The sequence below is a fragment of the Grampus griseus genome (assembly GCF_964374135.1).
Source record: "Grampus griseus genome assembly, chromosome: 6".
Classification (NCBI taxonomy): Eukaryota; Metazoa; Chordata; class Mammalia; order Artiodactyla; family Delphinidae; genus Grampus; species Grampus griseus.
The window spans coordinates 12,380,228-12,390,066 of record NC_139000.1 but is presented as its reverse complement, the minus strand read 5'-3'; positions in this window follow the sequence as shown (position 1 = coordinate 12,390,066).

Genomic DNA, 9,839 nt, shown 5'->3' with positions numbered 1-9,839 from the left:
GAGAGCGAGACACAGCGAGGCAGCGACCCAGAGACACACACAGACATATAGACACACAGAAACTCAGAGTTGCTGACGGAGAGACTCAGAGACACGCTGACATACAAAGGCACCCTCAGGCACACACGCACCCAGCTCTCACCACCGCCCCTCCCTCAAGGGGCACCCACAGACCTCAGGCACAGCCCCACTTACTGGTACAAGAGGGATGCATGGTCACACCTCGGGCCGAGCTGGGTTTCATATAAAGTCACACATTATACTCCGTTGATGCAATCCATGCCTCCTACGTTTGTGTACATCTGATGCAAATGATGACCTGTTCGCAGCATTTACAGGAGCACAAGACATCTACACACACTCACACACCTGCGCAGCTGCCTCTGCTCCATAACAACTAAAGAGCACACCAGTTCCTCAGGGCCTGGGCTACATCCCATCCTAAATGGAATTGGGCTGGGTTGGGGGGGTGCTCCCCTGAATTCTCCAGGGAGGGATTGCCTGGGACACCCCCTTCTTTGCAGAATTTGCTGCGCTATCCAGTCTAATGCCATCTCACCTTCTCTAGGGTTCTACTGATAGTGAGAGAGGTGGGGAAAGCAAGGAGGCCCAGGCATTTAGATAGGAGAGACACAGCCTCCAAAAACTCAGGCACAAAAGCCTCAAACTCAAAGACCAGGCCTTACACACACTAACATACTACACACACGCACAAGTGGACACTCACAGCCTCAATGCCCTTCCCACACGAACTGAGCTTAGGGAGACATGTAAATATACGTCATCTTCTGAAAACAAACACGCACACTTCGATCTGGCCCTACAGACACTACACACCCCACCTCCACCAAGTCGCACATACCATCTCCTCCCTAACTGCCCTCATTTACAAATGTAAACACCCCACACAACTATTCTTACATGTGTACACACATCCATAGTTAAGAGAGCACAGACTCCCATGGAGCTCCAAACCCATGGAAAACCCCGTGTCCTCGACTCAAACACCCTCAGATATACACACATATCCCTACAGATGGCAAGGTAACCATTTATAGTCAGAAACAGCCTACACACCTCTGCAAACAGAGGATTCCCAGTAGTCACGGCTTCAGTCATGCACACACATAGGCACATCCTAACAGACACAGGCAGACAAGGGTATCTTCCCTCCAGTGTAATACTAAAGACTCACACCTGCATCCTCGAAAGAGACAAATATCTGTTTTTTTACAGACACCAAGGTACACGGAAATGGCCCAGCCTCAGCCAATGGCATTTCCCACCCGCTGCATTTCCAGCCATTTATTGCTCTCAGATACAGACATTCAGAGTGAAAAGTTTCTCTTGGGACCCTAATCTTTTTTTTAGTATATAAATTTATTTATTTTATTTATTTATTTTTGACTGCGTTGGGTCTTCATTGCTGCACACCAGCTTTCTCTAGTTGCGGCGAGCGGGGGCTACTCATGGTGGTGGCTTCTCTTGTTATGGAGCATGGGCTCTAGGCACGCCTGAGGCATGGTAGTTGTGGCGTGAGAGCTCAATAACTGTGTCTTGCGGGCTCTAGAGCGCAGGCTCAGTAGTTGTGGCACACAGGCTTAGCTGCTCCGGGGCATGTGGGATCTTCCCAGGCCAGGGATCGAACCTGTGTCCCCTGCATTGGCTGGAGGATTCTTAACCACTGTGCCGCCAGGGAAGTCCCTGGACCCTAATCTTTTCTACTAAGAGCACAGTTGCAATGTGAAAGCTGGTGCATATGCAAACACATACACACACATACACACGCACCCTCATACATCCACGTGACCACAGACGAACAACATCCTCTTCCTCAAATATCTTTTTTGAACATAATGAACCCAGCAGCCACTCCTTGGAACTTTACTCCAGGACAGGCTTCACATTTTACAATCATGACTTTATTATCTTTTTCACAATAACCCAATGAGGTAGTGTCTCTTCTTGTACCCATTTTACTGATGAAGAAACTGAGGTTCAGAGAGATCATGTGATACATCCAAGATGGTGCCACATGGCTAATAATTGTCAGGTCCAAGAGCTCAAAACCAGATTCATCTGACATCAGAGTTTATGCTCTTGATTTCTAGGCTACATACATGACCATGTCCACTCTATGCATACACACAGACACACGTGTGCCCCCCCCACAGACACATTTTCCATATTATCCGTCAAAAGACCTGGATATGACTCCTGGCCTCATCATTTAAGGACTAAGCTTGCTTTGTCATCTTCAAAATGGAAATAATGGTCGGGCGACTTTATCTCCTTGTTCTCCTCCCCTCTGGGTAGCTGGGGGAAGCGGGAGGTCATTGAACATTATATGAAGCTGCACATATGTCAGATGTGTGAGTGCAGAAAGACTCCAGGAAAGAAGAGGCCATGAGGATGGTACTGGCTTTGCAGGCAAGAGGTGCGGAGGAGGCTTGGGCTAAAACGAAAGGGCAGATGAAATATGGGTGCATTCATGGGAGAGAAGAAAGTATTCCAGGTAGAGAGATGACGGCCAAGATTCAGAGGCTGGACAAACAAGCTGTTGTTGTCCTATGAGAAAAAACGTGAAGGATTCGCTCCCTAAGTGGTGGTGGTGGTAATGATGATAATAATAATAATAATAAAACTACTGTTTATTGAGCACTTATGTGCCAAGCACTGTTTTACATGCATTATCCTCTTGACCTCTTGCAATAACTCTGCATGGAGGTTATATTATTATACTTATTTCATAGTTGAGGAAACAAGCTTACAGAAGCCTCATTTCAAGCTCTAGCACTCAGACTCCAGAACCCAAACTCTTACCTACTATGCAATTCTGCTCCTGAATTCTGATATGGCACTCAGAAAATCAAAACTAGAATAACAGGCATTAAACTCAGTAGGGAAGCACAAATACCCTGGAGTCGGACTGCCATGGTGCCAGTCTTGACATTGCCCCTTACTACCTGGAGGACCCTGGACAAGTTATTCAGCCACTCTTCAGCCTCAGTCTTCTCATCTGTAAAGTGGGAATGATAGCAGAGTGCACTTGTTATGCTTGTGAAAATTAAGCAAATGATTCATGTAGAAGGGCTCAGAACCGTGCGTAGCACACAGAAAGCAACCAATAAATATTAGCCATTGTTACTATGGACTGGCTGCCTTTTCCAGTTGTTATTCTAGTAGGTGCCACATCAAAGAAAATTTTTATGGAGGAAGGCAGGGCATAAGTCAACCAAAGAATCAAATATTCTCCTGAATAACTGCAGAACCATTATTCCAAGCCAGGGCTTGCCTGACTTCAAAGAGGACAGAAGTGAAATTGATCTGAAAGAGAAATCTCTTCCAGCAACTCCTGACTCCAGCAGGAAAGAGAGTCCGGATAGGAGTGATCTTGGCAAAATCAGGATTAGCAAATTCAGTACATTCTATCAGAATCCTGGGGTTCTTCCTATGGGAGACTGCGGGCAGGTCACTTAGCTTCTCTGAGCCTCAGTTTCCTTACTTGCAAAAAGGGAATAACAGTACTTCCCTCTCAGGATTGTGGTAACAATTAGCCGTATATTAAAAACTAATATTTTAAAAGTGTTGCCTCTGCTTCTGGTACAGTATAAGCACCTTCCGTGTATAACGCCATCAGTAGTCCACATATATAATGTCATCAGCATCCTACATGTACGACGTCCTGAGCGCCCTGCATGTGTAGTGTCTTCTGGTTCTCACCTCAGTCTTTCTCCTGGTCGTTAAATAGGATGCGGTCATCCCATCCCCTGGGGTGAGTTTTGCAATCCTCCTCCACCTGAGTCACAGTCCAAGATTTGGGTTTAAAAAGAGGCTTCATTAGTAACTGGTGAATTCTGTGGGAGCGCCCCCAGCAGCGGTTCCGCCCCACCGGGGAGTAATTCTAGGAAGGTAATGTGAGCTGGGGGAGGCTGGAGACCCAACTTCACGTTTATTTACTGTGACAGCTAAATTGGTGAGCACGGGGGGACATCAGATGAAAGGCATTTCAGAGTAAATACTAAATACAATATTTAAACATACAGGTTGTGACAAATGGGAGGAGGTGACAGGAGAAGACACGGGCAGCGCTCCCCTCCCTGGCTCAGGACCCAGTCCTCACCTGTCACCTTCCTGAGCACTTCCTGTTTGAGTAGAGGAAAGAGCACAGGATGCAGTACGGACCACATGACCCTAGGCAAGCAATTGACCTCTCCTGGCCTCGGCGTCCTCATCGGTAAAATGTGTGTGTGTTATTTGAATCAGATGATGGTGGAAGTGATGGAGAGACCACTAGCCTTGGAGTCAGATAGACCTGAGGTCAAATCCCAGCCGAGCCACTTCCTGGCTGGGTGAACTTGGACTAGTCACTTATCAGCTTCCTGAACTATGGGGATAATAACCTCAGAGGTTACATGAGATAATCAGTGTGCGAGGGCTTTTAGACTTCAAAGTATATTGCAAATGTGAGCAGCTGTGATCACAAAGTTGTTCAGTCCTCTTTCAGTTCTGATGTCCACTGTGTAAATTCAAGTCAGCAGACATTTATGAAGCACTGACTCTGCGCCAGGCTCCAGACGAAGCACAGGGAACAGTACACCATGAGGAGCCCCGTCTACAGGGCGAGAAGAGAGCCAGCATTTGCAGTGTAGCAGGACAGGTGCTACACAGTGGGGAGCACAGGTGCTAGAGAAGCAAGGAGGAGGGGCATTGAAACTGGCTCATGGGGTAGGGATTAGAAAAGTCGTCCTAGAGGGGGTGACCTTTCAGTGCAGTCCTAAGGGATGAGTAAGTCTGAGGCAGGCTAGGACTGGGAGGGGTTGGATCAGGATGGAGGGTGGGTGCCCAGTCAGTGGTTTGCTGCGGCAATGTTGGGAGATGAGCTTGGGGAGGTGGCTAGGAGCCAGATCAGGGAGGGCTGAGCGCTGAGCGGAGGAGCTGGGATTCCTCTTGAAAGCTATGGGTCTACGAGTCAACAGTTGTACAGGAAGCAGCATCCTGTCCCTGCAGACGCAGCATGGTGCAGTGGTTAGGGAATCTGGGTTTGGAGCCGGGTCGCCTAACACCTGAGTCTATTACACACTGGCTGCAGGACCTAAGGTGGGTGACAAACTCCATGAGCCTGAGTTTCCTCAACCACAAAATAGGCCTTAACAGAGAACTGATCTACAAGTGCTGTGATGATTCCAAGAGAGCAAGACGAATCTCTGAGTTGAGAGGTTGGCACTGGCCTGGCATCCAGTAAGCACTCAGTCACCGAGTGCCATAGTCATTGTAAGAAGAGGGTGTAATGGGGCACAGGAGGCTCTAGCTAACTGGGGTGTCCTCAAGGGGCTAGATGTCCCCTCCTCAGAGAATTCTGCCCTGGCCACACTGTTTGAAATGAATCTCCCTTATTAATCTTTTTCCAGCAGAGGGTAGATGAGGCTTAAGTGTAGGCTAGCCTGGGATAAGTCTTGTATAGCCTGCTAAGGCATTTCAACTTCAAAATATCAACTGTAAAGGGCCACGGTCAAACTGTGGCCTTGGAAAGATGACTTAAGCAGTGGCTTGAGGATAGATTTGAAGGGGATGAGTCCTTCCCTGAGTCCTGAAGATACTGCAATAATCTAAGGGAGAGGTGATGAGGCAGCTTCAGGGACAAGGATGGAAAAAGGGCATATAATGCAAAGTTAATTATTATGTGTCACTTTATTATGTTATACATGATCATATATTATATACATTTATAACTATACATATAACAATAACACATCCAGTTTCCTAATCTTTATATATTTAAGCTGTATATGATATTCCATAGGATCATATATAAAATATTGATGTAATATATGATTCTATATAACATCATATATAATTTTAATATATAAAGTTGACTATTTAGGAGACTGGATTTGGGGAGTGAGGGAAAGGAAAATGTCAAAGAAAACTCACAGGTTTCTAATTTTTAATTTATTTTTAATAAACATTATGTTGTTCCCAAACACAAGGAACACAGGAGTAATTGGGGAGCGGCAAGGGGGAGTAACGAGCTCGGTTTTGGTTCGGGTACCAGGGGAATATTCAGGTGGAGGTGCCCAGGAGTGAACTGGACAGATAGGTCTGTAGCTCAGAAGAGAGGCTGGGACTAGCTCAGAAGAGAGAAAGGAACTTCAGAGACATCAGTGCAGGGATGGCAGTTGAAGTCAAAGGAGTTGAAAATTTCCAGCATCCAGGATTAACTCCACATACAGAAGAGAGTTGACTGGTGTACTTTCCGAGTTCACGGGGAAGCAGCTTGTCCTCAAGCTCGTCTATTTTCAGTGAGAATCATTTTTTAAATTATAAATAAATAAATAAATATATAGATAGAGTGATGAGTCCTAAAGCAGAACCAGGCACTTAAGAAGCAGAAAGGCAGTGAACTTCCTTGGAGGGGGTGTGAGGATGGGTAGGGAGGTGTCTGATAGACAAATGGGGTCGAGGTGCACGGAAGAGACTTTGCAGGTAGAAGGAACATCTTGTACAAGGACACGGGGAACTAGGAAGTTGCATGGTGTTGGGGTGTACAATTCTCTGGTTAGGGGGAGAATGTACATTGGGGCACACTGCAGAAGGCCTCATACTCCTGGCTTATCCTGTGGGTAGAGGTATTCAGAAGTCTCTTAACTCCTCTTATGCTTAGCTCTCATGATCACTTCATTGGGCTTTGTTCTCCCTCTGACACTCTTCTTAAACCTTTTTGCCTGGCTAGTGTTTAAACACCCTTCAGCGCTCAGCTCACCTGCTGCTTCCCCTGGGAAGTCATCTCTGCTCTCACCTCCCTTTCCGGCTTGGTTAAGGGCCCACCTTCTGCGCTCCTGCAGCTCCCAAATCTTCCCTTTATCAAGGCACACGATAGTGCACAGGGACCATGCCTCATTTTTACACCTTCCACGCCTGCCCTGTGTAGATGTTTGAGGAATGAACCACTTTCCTTTTGCTGAGGTCGCTGGCCAGAATTTTTTAATGGGGAGAGGCCTGTTTTCAGCGAAGGTAAACTTAATTTTGTTTTTTAAGGTTAAATTTTAGATTCTATTTCTACCTTAGAAAGGTCACAGGGCATATCAAAAATAAAATGCCATTCTGTATAATCAGAAATCCTCGCCAAGTAAGACCGAAAGCAGAGGAAGGAAGATGCAGCCCCGTGTCCTGGGAGAAATTCTGAGAGGTCTGTTTTTTTTTAACTTGGGATTCAAGTCTCTCTCCAGAGACCATTAAGGAGAGCCTGCCTGAGAACGAAACTAACCCGGAGGAAAACACAATCAAGAGATAGACAGATTCCTGACCATATCATTCGAACACCTGGTCTTTTTAGTTCCCTGAGCCAATAAATTTCCTACCAGAAGGTAGCTGGGGTAGGGTTTTTGTCACTTGAACTGAGTCCTGACTAACCTGCTTGCACAGCTGGGGCTAGAACACCAAAGCTCTTTGCGTCTTGTTTCCTCCTGCACAGCGAGGGAATTTAGCCTGCACTTGTATAGTTTTTTTCAGTAGTGATGCTACTAGACTTGGACAGCCAGTTAGGGGGCCAGAGATGTGATAAGGAACTGACACCATTCTCCCGCCTCTGTGCTGCTTTTATTCTCTGCTTTTAACACCGGAACTGTTGACACTGCAAAGGTTTAGAAAGACATTTCCACAAATGGAATATACTTTAGAGCAGCGGTTGGCAAATATTTTCCATGAAGGGCCAGATGGTAAATATTTCAGGCTCTGCGAGCCATACAGTCTTTGTTGCACTAAACTCTGTAACTGTAGTGGGAAAATAGCCATGGACAATATGTAAATGAACGGACATGGCTATGTTCCAATACAACTTGTGGATACTGAAATTCAAAATTCATCTAATTTTCATATGTCACAGAATAGCATGCTTGACTTTTTCCTCAACCATTTAAAAACGTAAAACCCATTCTTAGCTCTGTGGGCTGTATGAAGAGGACACAGGCCAGTTTGCTGATGCAACGAACACCGGACTAGGATTAGACCTAACGTTCTTCCATTAACTACATGATCCTGGCCAAGTCACTTTGTCTCTCTGGGTTTGTGTTTTTTCCATCTGGATGGTGAGGGGGCTACCTGGGATGGCCTTTCAAGGTCCTTCAGTTCTCAAGTACCACGATTCTGATTTTTCATCAACAAATATTTATTAAGCCTCTATGCATACCTAGCATTGTTTTCAATGTTGGGGACACAGCAGTGAATAGAATCCTCCTTCCATAGAACTTACATTCTAACGGAAAAAAAAAAAAAGAAAAAGAGAGAAAATGAGTTTGTATATGACGTTGGGTAGTGATAAGGCCTATTTAGAAAATAAAGAAGGAGAAAAGGATTAGGAAGTGACAGGGCTGTGATTTTAGAAAGGGAGGTCAAGTAGCCTCTTGGACATTGACCTTTTTTTTTTATTTCTTTTTTTTATTTTATTTTTTTTAACATCTTTATTGAGGTATAATTGCTTTACAATGGTGTGTTAGTTTCTGCTTTATAACAAAGTGAATCAGTTATACATATACATATGTTCCCATATGTCTTCCCTCTTGCGTTGGACATTGACCTTTGAATGGAGACTTGAACAAATGAGGGAGTGTGGGCTCTGTGAGCAGCCAATGCCAAGGCCTCGTGGTAGGAGCTCCCTGTATCCAAAGAACAGCAAGGCCAGTGGGGCTGGAGCACAGTGAACAAAAGGGATAAATAGGCTGTAGGGTCAGGCAGGTTGTCAGCGACAGGTCATTTAGGGCCTATGGATTTAGGTCTTTGGATTTTATTCTAGGTGTGATAGAAAGCCCTTGAGAAGGGAATGACACACTCAGATTTAGAAAGGATAGCTTTGGCTACTGTGGAGGCAGGGAGATAATTAGGAAGGTACTGCAACAGCCCAGGCAAGAGATGACAATGGTTTGAACAAAAATGGTAGCGCTGAAACGTGGTGAAAGTGCTTGGATTCAAGATTTTTTGTTTGTTTTTTCAAGACGTATTTTGAAAGCAGACTTGGCAGGATTTGTTGGAGGACTGGGTAGGAGGCGCAGAAGAGAAAAAGAGAAATCAGGGATAAATATGATGGAGTCAAATCATATTTTAGGAACATAATGATTACATAAAGGAAATATTTAACATTAACTTGTAAGGTAAGAATTAATCCTATTATTTTATATGGTAGTACTAAAAAAACACAGATGTACTTGGTGATTTAGAAATTAACTGTACGTACCTTAATAGACAAGGGACAGCTCTAGAATATATGGTTTTAAAAACTTTGGCTGTTGATTTTTGATATGCTTTGAAAAATCTTTCCTCATGTGATTCTTTTCCCTAATACTGAGATGCCAATTATAGAAAATCAACTGGGTAGGGTTACAGTTTGCATTTGATAAAATAGGAGCTGAGATTAAGAAGGTACTTCCCTCAGTTCTTCACTCTTGTATAAATCGGAGTTGTGACTTAACTTTAGCAAAAGAGTAAAGCGATAAATAACTTTAAAGTACAGGTAACTTCATAGCAGTTGACCAATTAACACTTACATTTTAGAAGCGTTTTACCAAACCGCTTTCAGCATATTTATGACCCACACATTTATTCTTTTGAAACCCCTACTTTGAAAGAGGCCTAAGCACATTATCATACTTCAGGGGACTTCCATTAACAACTTCTTTTCAAATAGATTTATAGTGAGAACAGCTAGTCTCTTTACTCATCTCTAACAGAAGTAGGCAGGCAGAAAAGGTGGACAGAGCTGCCTCTGAGGTCTGAGAAGGCACTTAGAAACAGCACCCCGCCTGGACACGCCGGCCCACGTCCTGAGGGGAAACCAGCCTCTCCGA